Genomic DNA, 20,528 nt, shown 5'->3' with positions numbered 1-20,528 from the left:
AAGTAGCCTCTTAAGACGAGCGTTAGGATTTTGATCAGATTGAAAACATACAAATGAAGCAATATTGGAAAGAATAAATGATTGATTAGACTGAAGTTAATAGTACAAAGTGACCATGGTGAACACCTACAATCTCTCATAGAATGGTTAGTGGATAGAATGAATATATATATCTAACAGGTGTTAGGAAGGTATAATTATTCATTCAAATCATATAAAAAATTTATGTGGAAGTTTGCAATGATATAAACAACGAGTACATGATCCTATGCAACTTAGATGGTTGAGATTGCCACTGTCATTGAATTGGCAGTGTCTAGAAATATAGGCAGTTTGGTACAATTGACCAAGGGTCCAGTGAAGGGCTCAGCTTGCAAATAAAACAATTAGTATGGTGCATAACTCTAGGTCAAGTCTTAATGAGGCCTAGGGCTTGCAGGTGTTCAAAGGCGAGTAAAGACAATCGTCCATTTTTTGTGACACTTTAGGGGAATGAAAGAGGTTTTATCATAAAACTTTAAAATAGCATTTTCCAATTCAAAGAATTTGCATGTATGGGAAAAATAATGTAAACTTGAACAAAAAGCTACAAAGAGGAGGAATACATGAGGATCAAAATTGAGAGACATGAGCAGAAGGGATCCTTTTAACGAATTTATTTAAATGGAAAACACATGTAGCTGTAAAAATATTGAAAATGAATGATACTCAAGTTAGGGTGCGGTTAATAGTAAAATGTGACTAAAGTGGACACTTACAATCTCTCAAAGGATGACATGTGGGTGAACTGGACATAAACCACCTCATGGTTGGTTTGTTAGTTGGTATTACCAGACTTCCAAACCATATCATAAAAATATACAATAGATTTGGAATCATGGCTGTACTCCAACTGTAGTTGATAGTGATCTGTAGGGGAAAACCCAAGATGATAACTATAGGAAATTATTGGTCTCAAAAGAAAATAACAGAAATTGTTGCTTATTGTTCAAGTATCTATATTTGATCGATATTGATGTAAATAAGATGAGAAGAGTTGAATTCATTGGATCCCACAAAAATTGGATTGAAAGCAATGCTAAGCTATTTAGGAAGTGTTCTTTTAGTGTGCATCAAAACATAAAAACAAAGGTGAAGAAAGAATTGTATAATATGTTTGAAGAAGGATTCTTATTCTTTGTGGATCCATAGTTGGTAAAATTGGACTATGTGAAAACTCATAGTAAGGGTTGTGTTGTGCGGGACGAGGGAGAAGGTTGTGAGGAGGACTTTGAACGAAACAAGATCATGGTAAGGACAAGTTTGGGTAAGGGTCGGGTGGCTAGAGGCGGCAGTTATCAAAACAAACTGATAGAGAATAAAAGAGAAAAAGATAACAGTCAGACATCACATCAATCAGTCGTGGCAGCCAGCAGCAGCAAGAGAAAGAAACTTTGGCCACGCATTCAAAAGGATGACTAGGTCATAGTAGAGAACCTCACGTTCGAGAGTGTTAGTGGTATTGAATACTGCATCTAGTGGCAAGAGGCTCCCGATGACCATCCATTGAGGGCATCACTGAGGAAAGGTGAAGTAGATAGGGCAATTCAAATGCCTGTGTTCAATTTGAAAGAATGTGAACCAGTGTTGCGAACTTTGGTCATAGGATATGATCAACACTCTAATAGGTCAGTCATAGAATTTCAGGGAAGCAGGGTTACAGTCTTCTATGGCCTAGGAGAATTCACTAGAGTGCTCAGCATCCTATCCAAAGGACAAAAAGTGGCTAAACCCTTCGGCAAAATGAAGAAAGAGGAAAACCAGAGATTGCTCCAGTTAGTATGCAAAAGTGATCTGATTGCAGAACGATGGGAAGGGTTATGGATCATTAACAATAGCTAAGGGGTGAAGAAGAGTCATATCGCTACTACAGAATGGAGATGCATCCTGGACCTGATAAAGAGTCGGCTCATGGGGCTAGCAGAGCCTCAAATATTGTAGTTTGGATTATTTGACTAATGAATGGGATCATGATTGGCACCGTCTACGATTGAGCGACTGTGATTTCCAAGAGAATCGAATAATTTTTAACCATTAAGCACAAGATGTTCTACATGGGTCATCATGAAATCGAACTCTTTTTGGAGGCGCTAAGCACACAGGTACCTGCGGATAGAAGGGGACGTTTCCAACCCCTCACTCAAGTAGAACCAAATAAGCCCACAATGTTTTATTGGATGTATAATGAAACACTCACAACCGAGGACCAATCTTAGCCTAGGAAGAAGAGATGGCAGGAACTACAGGATATGGAGCCAAGTGCCGAAGAGGAAGGTGTTGAGATGAGGGAAGCAAGGGCGAAGAAGAGGAGGACACGGTGGATGTTTCATCCATGGAGAGTGAGAGTGAAGATAACTCATTCCGAGTGGCCGTACATGAGGACGAGGGGGAAACTTAGCTTGAGTAGGAGGCTGTAGAGGATATATAAGTCGAGAGGGATGACTCGACCATGGGGAGAGATGACTCGGTTGAAGGAGTGTTGTAGCCGTTGAAGGTTACTAAGGCACAACCGAAGGTTCCTACCGCACCAAGAGGTTTAGGCCATACCACCACCTTTGCACCAGCCAATCTATCCTCGATGGACATCTAATGTCACCCAGTTCATTCATATGGATTGCAACATCAGAAGGTTTGCAGGAGGCTACCCTTGTGGGTATTGCATGGCAAACCAAACCTCCTCGTACCAGTACCATACCAATTGGTAGTAGTGTCACAATGGGCACCGTACCAATTGCTACAGTTGCAACCTTAGTGTTAGTTTTCGTACCAATTGCTAGTGTACCAGTTGCCACTATTAGTACACTAGCTGCTAGGACTGTGCCAAGAGAGATCATGTGTGTACCTACTACGCCAGGCTGGTGTTGACGTGTCTAAAATCGTTGAACTTGTGACTTCATCCGACCAACGCAGAATAGAATGATCTCGCCGAGTATCCTATCCTCTCTTGAGATAAGGAAATCCCTAATGTTGTTTCTTGTTTGATCAAAGGGGATGACCTCAAGGTTTTTATTGTCAGGTCGTGATTGCAGGATAGCTCAACGGTCGATGTGATTTGCTGGGAGCACAAGGGGACTTACGATTTGCAACAAGGTGGTCTGCTGCGATTCTCAGACTACGAAATAAAATCAAAAGGGAAGGGATAGGAGATCTAAAACTAACAACACGGGTATGCGGGTAGACGGATTCAACATAACCAATTCCTGCTTGGCCAGAATAGCTCACAACCTTGTAGGAACGGTGCAATCTTGAAGGGGACTTGAAAGATTTTCAGACTGCAAACGCATGGCTAAGCACCCAATTCTGGCGCAGCTCAGACGGACACCTGCAATTGAACTAAGCACAATCAAAGGCTCAGGTTAACCATACAAAAGGATACACAATCAGTATATCCTCAATGGTATGAGCCTGAATTTATCAAATACCTGCACACCCAAAACAAAAAGATCTATCTAAAATGCTGAAAGAAACCATGCAAATAGGATGAAAACAAGACAATAAACACCAAATCAATGTCTATATATTGATTTCAGCTGCCTATTACAACAATTTCTGTAGCATCCCTATGCTACTGCTAAGATCTAACCTATTCTAACTTCTAAAATCTAACTCTCTCACCAAAGTCTAACTATCTAACAAAAATCTCTAACCCTTTACAAAAGAAAGGCTTCTGCCTTTTATAGATTTTACAATATTGAATCAGAGGCTAGGATTGACTGCATCCAAGGGTTGCAACCTGCCATCCAGAAGCTGGCAACCTTAACCTACGCCCAATCAATTCTCAGTTATCCAACCAACCACAATTCCAACTACCTGCCACTATTTGGCTTTAATTCGGTCAATTTGGCAATTGGACACAATTGTCCACAAAAATATTTTGCACGGGACCCATAGGCAATTGGACATAAAAACAGTTTCAGTTTAAAACTGAATTCCTGGAATTAAATCCAGCTGTGCACTTTTCCTGAGAATGCATGATTGTTGCATTCGGAGTGTTCTTCGGTCTTTGGTGGTGAATTTTAACTTGTTGCTTAGGTGGCATGCTTCCCAATGTTCGGTTGCTCTCGCGCTCCTGTAGCGCGTTCCTGCATCTTCTTCTTCAGCTTTCAGCGCCTGGCTTTGTCGTTTCAGGCTTCCTCCTGGTTCTTCGATGACGTCCTGCGACATGCGAACAACAATTTCATTTTAATAAATCAATTTGAAAAATTAAATAATTTAACTTAACAAATATTAAATTTTAACGCCTGGCTTGAGAAGCTCTTTGTGAGATGTATCTTGAAATGCCGTTTTCTCTTCGAAAATGAAATCTGATCCTTGGTCTTGATGGTGTTTGGGCAATTTGAATCCACTAAAACCTCTTGGTTGACTGGCGAAAAGTGATTTCGCCCTATTGTTCAATTTCGGCCTACAAGTTGGTTTTGAAAATATCTTCTGCATTGGCATTTTCGGGCTAAAAGCCACTTTGCGAACTTGGTTACTTAATGCCCTTCTATCTTTAAAAGTTTTCCTTTATCTTCCGAAAATAGGCAAAAATGGGGGTTTTGGATGGTTCTTCAGATTTTTCAGTTCTGTGTTTAACCCTTAGGCATCTTGGGCATTTTGCTCCTCAACAAACTATTTAACCTCTGTGGATTTCCCTATGCCGTTGAAAATGGGGTTTATGGCATTTCCGCAAGGTTTTGTATTTCGCGATTTTCGCTTCATGTGAACTTCGGCGAATTGAAAGCGATTTCAAGTTTTTTTACAAACTTAAAAAAACTCCACGATCTTCCTGTAGTTCGCGAACTTCGGCGAATGAGAGGCCCTTTCAAACTTAAAACTTTGACAAATACGCCCTCGTTGCCGAAATCGCGTTTTTGGGTCTTTTTCAAACTTTAACTTCTTCAACTTACCCTTCGGATCGCGATTTTCGGGGATTTGGGAGGTTTTTCAAACTTTCAAAAATAGCGACTTTGCCTTATAATTGAAACTTCGGCACTTGGACGAGGTTTGCAAAGTTTAGAGTTTTAACCTCTTAATACTTATCGAAAATCGCAGTTTGGGGAGTCTTTTCAAACTTCGGCGTTTGGAAACGATTTGCAAACTTTGTTAAAAATCGCGATTTACCTTATAATGCGAACTTCGGCATTTTGGGTTGCTTTCCAAACTTTTAACCTTGTTTCACTTACCCCCTATAATGCGATTTTCGGGTTTTTAGGGAGGTTTGCAAAGTTTGAAGCTTTAGAGTATTTTGGAAATTCTTTAGAACATTTGACATTTTTGCGTTAGACAGCGAACTTCGGAGTTTTTGGAGAGTTTGAAAACCTTTTAAAACTTCGAACACTTACGCCCTCTACGGCGAACTTCGGGATTTTCACCAGTTTCGCAAACTTTAACTTTTAGCACTTTACACCTTAGTTGAAACTTCGGCGATTTTCACTAGTTTGCAAACTCCAAAACTTTCGCAATTTACCCAATACTAGCGAATTTCGGGATTTTCAGACCTTTTGCAAAGTTTTAAAACTTTCAACTTTCTTTCGCATTTACCCTCCAAATCGCGATTTTCGGGATTCTGGTGGCATTTGCAAGTTATGAAAATCACGATTTACTTTGGATGGCGAATTTCGGCTATTTGATTGCTTTATACTCCGCGATTTCTACGCTTTGGGTTAATTTCGGGCTTCTTGGGAGCTTTGCAAGGTTTAAAAACTTTTGACATTTACCCCCCTTTGGCGAAAATCGACATTCCAACGTCTTTGCAGGCTTTTAACTCCTTCACATTTAGGCGACTTTGTGAGAGTTGGGGGGGTTTGAAGTTCGCAATATGGCCCTAGAGGCCGAATTTGGTTTAGTGGCACTTGACCCTTCATATCCCCTTCCTCATCTGCAAGGGCAGAAAGGCACAAACTGGGGGTCCCTGTCCAAGATGGGGATGGGTGTGCAATACGCACAACAACTGGGAGGTTGATGTCGTAGATAGCTGGCTAGGTACATTTGTTGTGACACCCAACGTACCTCCACCACCTTCACTACGGTCAGTTAAAGGTAGCCACCTTGAGGAGTTACAGTCAGAGGGCGGAAGGGCAAAACAAATGGAGACGAAATTGCATCTAGAGCTCGGTAGGGAGGAGGAAGGGATTTTCGAGAAAGAATCTGTTGTCTCAATTTTTGAAAATTCAAAAATTTGACAACCCTTAACAAATCTTGGTTTAAATGTGTCGTTTTTGTCTCCAAGGCATGTTTTACGATGTGAAAAACTCATTTGATAGTGTCAAATCATCAGGGGGTGTCTTTGCCATTGTTGTCCAAGTTTTGGTGCATTTGGGCCTTCATTTTCCTAACTTTCTATGCAATTTCGGGTTTCAAACCAGTCATTGCAAGTAGGAGGTTTAAATACAAAATTACAAGATTTTAAGGTCTAAGGTACATTTACCAAGGTGAAAAGTCTACATTTTCTGATGATAGATCAATCACAAGCTTATCTTCCATCTTTGTGAAAGTTTTGGTTAGGCTTTGCCTTCATTTTGGCCACTTTCTATGCAATTTCGGGTTTCAGAGCTGTCACTGCAAGTTGGGGAACTTTTGGATGTCATTACAAGTAAACTCATTACAAGTAAATGCACTTACTTGCAGTCGGGTCTCCAAGACCCGATTACAAGTTGGTTCATTGTCACAACTCAAGTGGGGGTTTTATGTCCATCACTGCAAGTGTAAAGGTGTATGATTACATTGCAAGTAAATGAGTTTTACTTGCAATCGGGTCCTAGGGACCCGATTACAAGTCATCTTTTTGTTATTTTAAAGTTGAAGAAGCTTGTACTTGCAATCGGATCCCTAGGACCCAATTACAAGTATATGTTCATGCACTTGCAATCAGGAGTTAAACCCCCGATTGCAAATCTTTCACTACCTTTTGTTTGCAAACTATATGCACTTGCAGTCAGGTCTCAGAGACCCAATTGCAAGTAGTTCCTAAATGTGTAAAACTTGTCTTCTTGGCATCAAATTCCAAAAACCCGATTATACCTCTTGCTGATTGTTATGTGTCATATATAGTCAAAAACCCGACTCATCTTCTTGAAATCCATTTTGTTCTTAAAAGACATGTTTTGCCTTTCATAGAACCCGATTCCAAGTAGAGGATTTCAAGTTATGTGCTAATATAACTTGCAATCGGGTCCTCAAGACCCGACTGCAAGTGTTTATTGATATACTTCCCTCTTATTACTCTCTCATATGGTTTTTCGGGTTTCAAGGAGAGGACTGTAAGTTCGTGATTGCAACTAGAATGTATCATGCATCATAAGAGTGGTTGCAGATTTTCCCCTTTGAAGTTTCAAGTTCAATTTGTTATCAAATCCCCAAGTTCTGATTTCAAGGGCTGATTATGAAGGCTTTCCCGCAAGATTGCAAGCAATACACACTTGTAGTCGGGTCTTCAAGACCCAATTACAAGTGGAAGTGTAAAAGTTTTTCTCTACATTGCACTTGCAGTCAACCTCCCAAAACCCGAAATTGGTCCAAAATGCACTCAAAAACACTTGAAAATGAGTCTCTAGGGTCCAATTACGAGTGCAAACTTGTATTTTCCCATTACACATATGAAGTTGCATGTTCATCCTCCATAATTGCAAGTCAATGCTCTTGTTTTTCCACACATGTAATGCAGTCTTCAAAACCCGAAATTGAGCTTTGGCCCCACTTTTGCAATCCCTTTGTCTCACCCATGCAGTCCTGTTTGCACACACGGCCTACCAAATCAATAAATTTAGGCACGGGCCTTGTTTTGCAAGCAGATTCCAAGACTGGAGAAAGAACAACAACATGACAGAGCCACACAAGGAGATGGATAAGTGATATGAATGATTGAGATCAAGATAGAGATAGGCTTCTTACTTCAACCTTGCAAAGAACTTCCCTCCTGAAAAGCCAGTACTACCCCAAGCAAGAAGATAAGATTGAAGTTCGTTGGCCAAAGACACAAAGATCATTAAGGATGCAAATTCCCGGTCCGGTTCAAGATGTCTTCACCAATCTTGAATACTTCAAGTTTTAGCATCCTAAAGTAGCATGAAGATCTTCATAGACAAAGGATGATGTAGTTAGAATTGTGTCTTCGGACACAAAATAGTTTCAATTATGCATTTGTAATTTTGTTTTGACAAGTTACATGTAAAAACAAGTTTTGTAATTGCAAGTGTCACTTTCACTTGCATTTTTGTAAAATGTAATTACTTGTAAAGCAACTACAAGTTGAGCCAAATTAGGACTGTAGTTGGAATAAGTCATGATGGTTGAGAGAATTTCTCAAGTTAGTTAGGATCCTCCCACCTTTTTCTCAAGGCTCCTCTCCTATAAATACTTGAGGGGTCTATTGTAGTCGATATCTTTTGGCAATGCAACAAGACTCTGCCAGTTTGTATGTACACTCTAAGACTTTGAGCTTAGTTGTAAATCATATTGCAATAAATTAAAAGAGGCAAATTGCTTTCAAACTTTGTGTTGATTCAAGGTGTTATGTGACGACATCTTTTTGGAGATTGATTGTGATTTTTGAGGTGTTATACAAGAGGGATTCAAGCTCAATCTTGCAGACTTTGAGCTGCTTGTCACCTTTAAAGCTAGTGTAGAAAGATTAAGCAAAGGGGGTAACTTGCAAACTTTGTGCTACTTTTATTTTCTATGTTTGTGCATAAGAGGTGCATCAATGTAGTTAGACTTTGAGTTGCTACATACTATTTTTGGTTACCAGAATATCATCTAAAAAGGTTGATAGGAGAGTAGATAGTTGAAGACGTTGAGCTTTCTTTCTGTTTTCCCGTCCCAGAGAAGCAACGGAGGACTTTGTGCCTTTATGGAAACTTTGCTTCTTTATTTAGTTTACTTCATTAATCATTTGTGCTTTCAGCTGTGATTCTTTTTTGAAAGAAGAGAAAAGACTAAGTGTGTTTTCTGAAAAAAGAGAACAAGACAGAGTTTCACCCAGATTTAGAATAGATTTAGAGTTAGAGTTATTTTTGAATTGTTGAAATAGAGAGCAAAGGGGGAGCCTTCCCTAAATTAGGAGAGTTTTATATTCACACACTGTGGCTGAAACCACAAGTTTGTACATCTCCCAGGTGTACAAAATTTTCAACCAACAGTTTTTGGCGACTCTGCTAGGGATACGATACACATCCAAAGGCCTCATGCTTTTGGTTGAAGGATACCGGCATCCTATTCATTGTAATTTTTGTTCTTGTAATTTTTCAAGCTTTCACTAAGGACATGTAAAATGGCTGTCCAAGTTCCTTGGGGGAATGCTTTTGGTCCATTGAATCTGACTCTGCCATTACATGCTCTTTTTGATGGTTCGAGGAAGAACTTTCCCAAGTTCTTCGGAGATGGACAGTAACACCCGGACGAGCACATATCTGCTTTCTACATTGCATGCGGTGTTCACGGTGTTGAACACAAAGATGTATCTGTAAGGCTATTTGTGGAGACACTTCAAGGCGTAGCTGCAGATTGGTTTTATCATCTGGCACCACATACCATCACAAATTGGGCTACTCTCATATCTAAGTTTGAAGAAAGGTTTAAATCTCCTGAAGATGCTCATGTTTTGTTCGCTCAACTTATCCAATGAAGAAGGCATCTCATGTGCCCATGCGTGAATTCATTGCTTATTTTAACAAGTTGACACGAAGAATTCAAGATGCTACTCAACCTACAGCTGAGAATTTGAAGTGTTTCTTTGTCAATCCTCAAGTGCCTGAGGTCAGTTTTCTGTTAAGAAGAGCATCTCCAGCTACTCTGACAGCTATGCAAACCTTGGCGATAGAAATTGAAGATGATCTCATTCTTGCCGGTCAAATAAGGATTGAATCAAATGAATCTGAAGAAAGCCCTTCTTCAAAGTTGTCTCTTTCAATCACAAGGACAAATTCTATGGTGCAAAGGCTGGCAAGTGAGTTGCTTGCTCTCAAAAAGCAAATAGCTCAAGGTATGTTCTTCATTTCTCGTGACAATGTTCCAAGGAGGTCATTACTAGATGCTACTCATAATTCTGCTGCAAGGAATCAACACGAGCTTCTTTCATCACCAAAGAAGCTTGCTCTCGAGACACCATTCATAAAGGCAGCATTGAAAGGTTCCGAATCTGAACAAAGTGATCTTGCTATTCTCTTCCAGGAAAAGGAAGCAGACATAGCCGGCGACTCCCAATTCTGGTTTTTGCAGTCTCAGAAAACTGTTGATGATAAGAAAAAGGATAAAATTCATTCTATCGAAGTCAAAGTGAATGAGAATAATCATGTCTTTAGATGTGAAAAGATGTACGTGCATGAAGGTTCCAGCCAAGCTGAAAATAAAGCATTTGTTTTTCAAGGTCATGAACTTGAATGTGTTGCACGAAAGAACTTCCCATAAGCTTGACAAGGATCTTGTCATAGATAATTCAGATTTTCCCAAGTCTGAAAATGATGGACAACATACTAAGGTATGTAGTGCAGTCATACTTTCATTTGAATCTCATGAGCAGAAATATTCAGATCAGCTTGAGGTAATGATGGTTGAAGAACCAGTTATTCAAGTTGCAACTGGTAAGAAAGATTCAGTCTATGTACGATCAAGAGGATGTCGAATCAGACATCTTGCTTGGTTGGAGGCTAATGGAAAGCCAAAGGTTCCACTTGTACATGAGCTTGAGGATATACTTGAGAAAGAAGACAAAAAAGCATATTCAGGTAAACAAGAGCAATTTGGTTTCAAAAATCTACTTTGGAGAAGCAGTACATATGATTCATTTCAAGAGGAAGGTGAATTTGCTCATCTTTTCCAAGAAGTGTTGCATTGTTTAATCCTTAATGTAAGGTTGGTAACACTCACAGATAACACAGTGTTTTCCACACGTACCAGTTATTCACGTAACAGAACTTTCACATATCACAGCATAAGTAGTAATGATAAACAACTAGACCGGAAGAGTTATATCTTTATTGAATTATCCAGAATATATCCATACATAATCTCCCCTGCCAAGGTTCCATCCAAACAATATATAGACCTGACGGTTGGCCAAGTTGCCAACCGTCACCAACTCCCAACTACTCGACAAGAACCTCTCGATGACGCAACATAACCATAAACACAACATAAACACAATTATAACTATCATTCCTACTAACATAAGTTATTTACCCCTAACATTAGCCCCCCACCAAAAAGTAGTCGTCTTCCAGACGACTAAGACAATAGGAGCTGAAATACAAAACATAAACTAGGACCGAGAAGAGGGAGGAGGCATCCCTGTAGTGGCCGGAGAAGAAGGTTGTTGTCCAGTGTGAAGTCTTAGTTTCTTTTCTACTAGCAGCTGTCGTTCTCGTGCCTTCTTTACCATGTGGGCAGCTTCCAACAGTTTCTTATCTTTTTGCTCCATTTGTGAGGTACCGTACTGGACCTCACATCCCCTGCCTCATCTTTCTCCGCTAGTATCGTACTGGCACCTGGTGTACTAGTACCTGTTCTTGCTGGTACCGTACCGTACCGTACCAGTTCTTGTCGGTATCATACTAGTTCCTACTGGTACCATACTAGTGCTCGTCGTACCAGTACCTGAACCTATTGTACTAGTACCAATTCCCTGTACTGCGACCTCGTTTTTCCCTAATACGGCCTCCTCTGCCATTGTCTGACCTCCCATACTGGTACCGTCCCTGGCTTCCGACACAAGTACAGCTAGGCTGATCTGTGGTAGTGACACCTGTCGTTGTGCCAGTGGTTCTCCTTCATTGATTTTTCGGAACAACACTCCTATTGGTCGTACGTCCCCCAATGGACTGGCCACTATAAGTGCTTCCTATGGTACCAAGTGTGCCGAGGATAATTTTGGGGGTGTGAATTTCACCCTCGTGCTCTTCCATTGTGCTCGAAGCCCTCCATGCTAATCTTCCCCTTCCTCCTCTTCCGGCTGCTGTGATTCTGCTTCCCCTTCATCCTCTACGGCTGTGTGGTGCCATACGAAACCCTTCATCGCCGCTCTCCTGCTCCTCAGTCTCTTCTGCTTCTTCCTCAGAATCCTCGGTGCTGCTGACATCTTCAACCTCTACGGACGCGTCCAACTTCTTCCTCCTTTTTGCCGGTTGTGCGGTGTCACCCAGTGTGTCCAAATGGGCATAGTAGTACATGGTCGGCTTATTAGGTTCCACCCGTCCGTGCGGTTCGAAGGTTCCCCACATTTATCGCGGTACTTGTAGGCGTACGTCATCCAAGAATAGGCTGATGGCATGGTGGCACATGTAGAATGTCTTGTGTTCCAGCTTTAGAAAATCATGAATTCTTTCCGCCAACAGTTGCCCCCAGTTGTACACTTTACCACACTTAATCCCATTCATTAACCCTATCATCCAGACGGCTATGTCGGATGCATGACTGGCTCTTGTGAGGCGACTTTTTACCAAGTCCATCAGCATTCTCCATTCTCCTGGTGAGATAAATGCACGCTTCAACCCCCTACTGTTCGACCAGGCACTCTTCCATTGTTCCTCTGTGAGGTCATCCTTGCATACCAAATCCATCAGCCATTTATTTTTTTCCTTGGTGAGCTTCTTGATTGGTTTCGCTGCAGATGCATCCCTGGAACTGAATAATGGAAGCCCTTTCTTGTGGGTTGTATCCGGATACCATAGTCCGCAACACTGGCTCAAAATCCTTGATGTTAAATGTGGGCATCTGGATGGCATGGTCCACCTGAGCTTTTCTAAGGGAATCCTTTATCACATGGTCGGGGGAAGTTTCCTCCCACCAGGAACGACATTCATTGCCAGTCACACTCTTAAAGGCTACATTCTCCGCCGTGATCCCCTCTGGATCCTTCTGCACTTTTGGCCTGATTTTGGCCTTCTTGCTATTGCTGGTTGGATCTGTAGCTGTCATGGTTGTGCTGCAACTGTTTTGCCCTATTTTCTTGTCTTTCTCTCGTCCTTGGTCTGCCAGTGTGACTCGCCAATTGGTACGGACCTTTATACTAGCTGCTGCCTCTCCACTGTACGGATTGGTCCGTACACTTCCTTCTCCTGACTGTACAACCTCTTCAACTTTCGCAAACTCTGCAGATAACTCTATACGGATGGCACGAATTTTCCAACAAATGCTTTCAATTTTTATATGTGCTTGTTCCCTGCATGTACGGACTTCCCTGTGTCGGCCTCTGTACGGTGCCGTACGGTCTTCTTCTTCCTGTCCATGTAGTCTTCTCCTCCTCTGCGTCAACAATCGTACGCTGCTGTATAGACTTCTCAACTTGCCGTACGGTCTGCAATGTACCCCGTACGAACTATTCTGCTGTGATTGTCGTACGTGTTGTGCGTTGCACACGCTCCCTGTCGCCGACAGGGTCCCCCCTTCCCTTTTTTGGGCCTTTCATCTTCGCCCGACTGGTCCGTAAAGTGATGATGTTGAAAGAAGAGAAGCCAGTGATTCCATTAGGCTAGTCTAGCCCTCGGGCACAAATTCCAAGAGATTGTTCAAAATTATGAAATCGCCTTGAATAGGCATAAGATGAAAATTGGCAAAAGTGCCAAAAGGTCCGAAATTTGCAAAAGTTGGCAAAAGTGCCAAAAGGTCCGAAATTTGCTTAAGTTGGCAAAAGTGCCAAAAGGTCTGAAATTTGCAAAAGTTGGCAAAAGTGCCAAAAGGTCTGAAATTTGCAAAAGTTGGCAAAAGTGCCAAAGGTCCGAAATTTGCAAAAGTTGGCAAAAGTGCCAAAAGATCCAAAATTTGCTTAAGTTGGCAAAAGTGCCAAAAGGTCCGAAATTTGCAAAAGTTGGCAAAAGTGCCAAATGGTCCGAAGTTTATTTAAAATGGCAAAAAACATTAAAAGTCCGAAAAGACAAAGGCATCTGAAGTTCGCACTTAAGTTTTAAAAAACACAATTTAAGTTTCAAAGGGCCTCCATATCCCCAAAGTCGCGAGCTAGAGGAAAGACGCGAAGAAGCAAGGGTGAATTTTGCCGAAAACCCAAAATGGTCCGAAATTCGCCATCAATATCAAAATCGCGACGCATAGGCCAAATATAAGGAATTCAAAATTGATAAAATCTTCCATCCCTCCGAAGATCACAGCGCGAAAGCATCCGAAGTTCGCGATTTGGGGACGAAGCGTGAAGTTTAGAAGTTTGCAAAAACCCCCATAGCTCCGAAGTTCGCGATTTGGAGGATGAAGCTGCATAGAATTTGAAGTTTTTAAAGCTCCCTCATTCCGCTGAAGTTAGGGTAAACCGCGTGAGAAAGGGATCGCGTGAGGGTTAAAGAGAGATACGGAGCCAATTTAGCATAATTTGCATCCAAAGTAAAAACGCTGACATAAACCATTCCAAACATTCAAGTTCAGATTGCCGTTTCATCTAAGGTAAAAAGTCACTTAGTCTAAAACTCAAAATTGCAAATTCCTTTTAAACCGCAGCCGTGAAAATTTGAATTAGAAAGTTAACCGTTGGGATTCAAAATTGTAGACCCTCCCATTTAGAATTTGCAGAGCTATCCATTCATTTTTTGCACAGCAAATCAGGCAATTGCTCGCCGTCCATTTTCATCAGGTAAGTACACTTTGTCTCGCTTGATCGTCTGAAATATTTACAAATTGGATGCATGTCTGTGCAAAATTGATTAAAGTGCTTAAATCTTCAAAATTCGCATCTTTTTTCCGATTATTAAAGCGTCATGCAAAGCAATCAAAATTAGAATTTGCTCCTAGGAATCAGCTAGAAAATACATTTTCAAGCTTAGGAAAGTTTCTCCAGCTTTGTCCATTTTGAAAATTAACCAAGATAATCCTTAAGTATAAGTTCGTGATCAAAAGCTTCATAAATATCTTGCTCTAAATCAATCAGGCTCTCAGCTAGCAATATCACACTATTTCCAATCTAAATTTTGAATTAATCCTTGAATGCTGGCATATTCTCTATCTAACCCGCCTTACTTCTTTTATATCGCCTCATAATTCACGTCCAGCTGTGCAGGATAAATGCCTAAATCGGCGGTGGAATCATCAAGGACGCCCGCTATAGCCGAGACATCGCGAGCATCCAAATCGGATATCCCACGCAAAGTTGAAAGGATGAAATATCAATACCAAAGAGGGGGATTGAGGGAGTCAAAAGTTCAGAGTGTCTGGGACAGTGTCGGTGATACTGACCTAGGCCATATTGATATCCAAGATTTCAGGAATCGAGTCTTCTCTCCTAACGCATATGGCAAGCCCAGACAGATGGTGGAAAGTGGCATCGCCCAAGCGGGATTTCCTCCAGCAGTACAAAACTATGAGTTAGTGGTAGAAGCTGCCTGACATTACTAGCCAGGTTCCAGATTGGTGCTCCTCGAGAACATGACCTGGGCCAACTTCACTCCTGAGGCCATTGGTGACGCATTTGACATTCCCTTTCCAAACAACCCTACAACAACAACTATGGACGAAGCACAGGTGGTGTATGATATGAATCCCGCCAGGTGCAGAACACTAATGAATGAAGAGTGGTACAAGGAGAGAAGGCCTCCAAGCGTCAGAATTGGGAAAAAGACCCCAAGAAGTGACTTTCACAACAAGCATGGGGACATGGTCACACTGCTCAGCAGAATTATGGGACTTCCCCAATCCAACTACTTTGAAGAGTGGATGTTTTACTTCACAGAGCAAGTCTTCGCTGGGAAATCCAAGTTTGACTGGGCCCAGATCATAAGTGACAACATCCACACTCAGCTGATAAAACTTGAAACAAAGGAATACTTCACTATGACCTCCTATTTGGTCTACATGTTCACCAAGAACCAGCCACTGCCAGGTTTAATAATGAAAGGTCAAATCGGGAATGGGCTTGGTCAGGTAAAGGTGTATGATTGCTACCCACAACTGCATTATCAAGATATAGCCCAAAGAGAAAAGAACAGCCCGGCCTATGCAGTTGGTCAATATGAGCGCATCAATGACGCCTTCACAATGCGCCTGGTTAGGCTAATGCAGGGAGGATTACACATAAGGCTCTCAGAGCAAGCTACTGTTCTGGTACAGAGATACGGAGCTTGGTTCATCCATTTCTCAAGGTTCTCCTATATCTGAATAGCGGGCTTTGATGGTGCCCCTCTCCGACTTCCGCGGTACCCAACCGACAAGATAGTTTTTATGGAGGTCGCAAGGCAGTCGTGTCCGACTGACAGCTTACTCAGAGACATGAAGCAGGCTGGATTCGCGTTCCCCATGATTATAGGCAACCAGGATGTCCATCTGAAGACCCCCACCCTAGCAGAGGAATCTTTTGCAGAGCTAGCCTCATATGGCCTGCAAGAGCATTTTCCGAGGAAATGTTTCAATCACGATAATCTGGCAAAGAGAGCCTATGGCAGGCGGTACAGAGCAAAGGAATTAGTTGAAGATTATTGGAAAAATTGCTCCGATGACTATGAGGTCCGAAGGCGTGAATATTCCAGGCTGAGTGTGTAGTAGATGCGACTCTATGAATATCGTCGAGTCCCAGATCAACTCACAGATTCAGGAAATTGCCTCCAGGTCCGAGAATTTGAGGCAGTAAGGCATCTTTTGCCAGGCGTTGATTGGTCCCAAGACTCGATCACTGATTTTGAGGCAGTCATGGCAGCCCCAGCAAGATATACAGATCAATGGTTGCATCAGCAGATTGAGCGACTAATTCATGAGGGAGTCTAGTTCACCTACCACTTAATGGGCAGCCTCGATTCTCAGTCCTCCGAAGATGAGGGAACGTCCAGTGCACCTAGGGAAGAAATTGAAAAACCCGAGAAGAGAAAGAAGGCTAAGGCTTGCAGAGGGACTCGGACGTCCAAGAGAACAAGAAGGGAAAAGATTCTTATAAGAAGACCAGAGGTCACTTCATCGTCAAAGGACCTGTTGTGACGTATTCACATATCGTCCCATTGCAAATGGGGACCCTTGCTTTTTGCTTTTGAAGTTGGGTTTGTTTTCTAGGTCTTTTAGGGTTTTGTCTGTTAGCCTTTGCATTTTGAGTGTTGCCAAGGGGATCACCTGGATAGCAGGTCCTGCTTGAGTGATGTCCTGATCCTGAAATTTGGCTAAGTCTGGAATGTCCTGATCCTAAAATTTGGCTAAGTCTGGAATGTCCTGATCTTGAAATTTGACTAAGTCTGGAAAACTGAAAATCCTCCAAAAGAGCTAGATTTTGCAATATAGCTCTTGGAGGTCTGAAACCACTCTCAAACATCCTGAAAGTATATATGGAATACAACTTAAAGTATAATCTTTCTTCTTTCTTATACTTAAATGTTATATTCCATAAAATTATCCTGACAGAGAGTTCAAAAAAGTCAAATTTCGCTCCTGACCCTTCCTGAGGGTCCAAAGCGAATTTCGCTCCTGACCCTCTCAGGAGGTCCAAAGCGAATCTCGCCCCTGACCCTTCCAGAGGGTCTAGAGCGAAATTCATTATAAACTTCATTTGCCACCTTGTTTGAGCTTGAAACCTTGTTCCTGGCCTTGAAAACGATCTTACCTTGCCCTGTGAAGTGATTTGAAACTTGAAGATTGAGTAGTTTAGCCTAGATTGTGAATTTTGCTCCTGACCCTTGCTGATGATCCAGAGCGAAAATCTTATTTGAGCCTATTTGTCACTAATTTTGGCTAAGTTTTTATGTGCAGGGTCTCTTGGATGGAAGGTTGAACATCATTCAAAGGTTTGGACGCATGAAAAATGCTAATTTTGAGCAAAATTAGGAAAATCGCTCCTGACCCTTGCTGAAGGTCCAGGGCGAAATTTCCTCTAAAGACATCATTTCCTTCAAAATTGTTGATGAATTAACTCTATAGTGCAAGGAAATGGATTTTGGGAGTGGCCTAGAGGGTTCAACAATCAAGCTGAGGTGGATTCCAGCTAAAAAATGAAAAATCGCTCCTGACCCTTGTTGAGGGTCCAGGGCGAAATCCACATTCCCACCTAAATTTCTCATGCAAAATGTCAAAATTTGAAGTGCAACACCTTAACTGGATATCAATTTACCCTCCAGGAGATTTTCAAGTCAAGATGCGAAGTATTCAAGGCTAAAATTGCAAAATCGCTCCTGACCCTCAGAGAGGGTCCAGGGCGAAATTATTTGCAAACTTCATTAAGCCTTGTTTTAAAAATTGATATTCTCCAATTTGCATTAGATCGCCAAAATTGCTAATTTTGAGGCATTTGGAAAATTAAAATTAAATTCACATTAAATTAAAAGCATTTTGGCATTTAATAAATTAATTTTAAGCCTTGAGAAAATCGAAATTTTGCTTTGGAGGCATTTAAAATTAATTTTTTATTAAATTAAAATTGATTGGTGAGCACTCAAGGCATTATTTTGCTTTTATTATACAAGTCGGCCCCTTTTTTTGGGATTTTATTTATGTTTTTACCTCCTTTTTGCCAAGTCGGCCTAGGGGAAGCAAGGGGTGAGCGCTCTATATATTGGAGGAGTTTTGTTTCACATTTCAAATCATTCAATCATCCTTTTAAGTGTGAAATTGGAGAGCTAATTGGAGGTGCGAAATAGAGCTGGATTGGAGCGAATTTCTTCTTAGTGTTGAAGGCCAAAAAGGGTGGAGTTTATTCTTTTGAAGCTAGAGGAGGCGCAATTCATCCAAGAGAGGGCTTTGATCTAAACTTTGCCTAGCGAAATCCATTTTTTTTTGCATCATTTCTTAGGGTTTACCACTCAAGAGGAGGTATGGCGAAATTATCTTAACATTCTTGTTCAAGATTTGATTTTTAGACACTTTTTTTAGAAAAGTCCAAGTGTTGATTAGTTAATTAGGAAATGATAACTCTAGATTTATCATGAAGTTTCCTAATTAAAATCTTAAATATTCCTTTTGAGTCTTAATCTCTATACTTCAAGATACAATGCTTAAGAACTAATTTTGAAATGTTGTGTAGGTGTCAAGATGGCGACTCCAAAGGCAGGAGCATCTACTAGTCGCCCGGCTCTCATCAAAGAAGATCAGAAGAATGACGAATTGGAGACCAGGATCGTGTCCAAATGGAGTAATATTGGAGGTACCAACTTGGGAAACTTCAATTTGAAGAAGTTTCGAGAGGTCCCCTACATTGGCAAGCTATCACCTGTTGCGAAGAAGATAATTGAAAGTGGCATCATCAAGGCAGCAGGTTTCCCTCTAGCAGTCAAGTGTCATGAGCTGATGATCGAGTGTGCCCGCCACTATGACTCACAATCAAGATCGATCGTATCCAAGGAAGGGAACACCTTAGCTTACCTTTCAGAGGAGGCTATAAGTGAAGCTCTTCATCTTCCAGAGCACAAAGATATGATTTACAAAAGTTTAGAAGGAGCCAAGTCAATGTATGAAGATGATCCCGACACCTGTCTGAACCTCATCAACAAGAATTGGTTGCTCAAAAGTCGGCCTCGCCTGAACAAGATTCCCAACACACCGCATAGGATCGACTTTCAGGAGGAGTACAAAGATTTGATAACTTTGCTCAATCGAGTTATAGGGGCTCCTTAGGCCTTTTACTTCGAAAAGTGGATGTTCTTCTTCATTCAAGTGATAGTCCAAGGAAAAGGAATGCTTCATTGGGCCAGAATTATTAGCAATAGTCTGGATGTGTAGTTGAGAAGACTTAGGCCTACCAAATCATTCCATATGAGCTCATATGTCATATATGCCTTGATCAGGAGTTTCGAGTATGCTGGGCTACCTCACAGAGGAGTGATTGGAAGAGGACCCGGAGAAGTGAGAGTTTGTGACTCTTATGTTCATCTGCATCATCCACCTACAAGTGACTACAAGTTAGTCAATGATACCTTCACGATGAACATCACTAGGATATTGCAAGGTGGAATTCATGATCGACTATCTCTGGATGCACAAGAACTTGTGAAGAAGTATGGTGCATGGTTCATCCAGTTTCAAAAGTTTACATACATCAGAGTTCATGGGTGCCCTTCACCTCCCTACATGTTGCCAAGGTATCCGACAGACAGGATAGTGCTACTTGAGGTAACTAGACAGTTGGTAGCTTATGCAAAGGTATCCAGACACAAGCATGGAAATGGAATTCCCGTGCCCATCATATTAGGGAATTCAGTTGAGGTATGTCCTAACACTCAAGCCTCGGAGGATGCAGAGAAGGAATTAGCCTTGTATTCGTTCACATTCTTTGCCTCGCGGGAGAAATTTGATCCTCATGGTTATATGGAGGAGACAGTTGGTAAGAAGTACAGACATGAGTTTCAAGTGGAAGACTTTTGGATGAATCTCTCAAGTGATTTAGAAGTTAAAAGAAAGATGCATTCCAGGCTACCTTTAGATTTCATCAGGAAATGCAAAGTTTATAGAGTAGCTGATCAGGCCCAAGATAATGGCAGATGGGTGGATGTACAACATCAGAAGTTGAGAGAGCAGAACGTACCAATGACTTTTACTTTGGAGGCACGACCAGAAGAAGGAGAAGCAAGCGTGAGTGAGGACACTTCTCATCCTAGAGGCGCAAAGAGGAA

The 20,528-nt window shown here is 41.4% G+C and overlaps 1 protein-coding gene across 6 annotated transcripts in view; it reads left to right on the top strand.

Annotated features, from left to right (window-relative positions):
- LOC131065225 (U11/U12 small nuclear ribonucleoprotein 25 kDa protein) overlaps positions 1-20,528 on the top strand; it is a 155,526-nt gene that overhangs the window by 111,618 nt on the left and 23,380 nt on the right. The gene's annotated exons all lie outside the window — the stretch shown is intronic.

This window comes from Cryptomeria japonica, chromosome 2 (assembly GCF_030272615.1).
Source record: "Cryptomeria japonica chromosome 2, Sugi_1.0, whole genome shotgun sequence".
NCBI lineage: Eukaryota > Viridiplantae > Streptophyta > Pinopsida > Cupressales > Cupressaceae > Cryptomeria > Cryptomeria japonica.
Note: the sequence above shows the minus strand (reverse complement) of the source record. Positions and strands in the feature narration are given on the sequence as shown.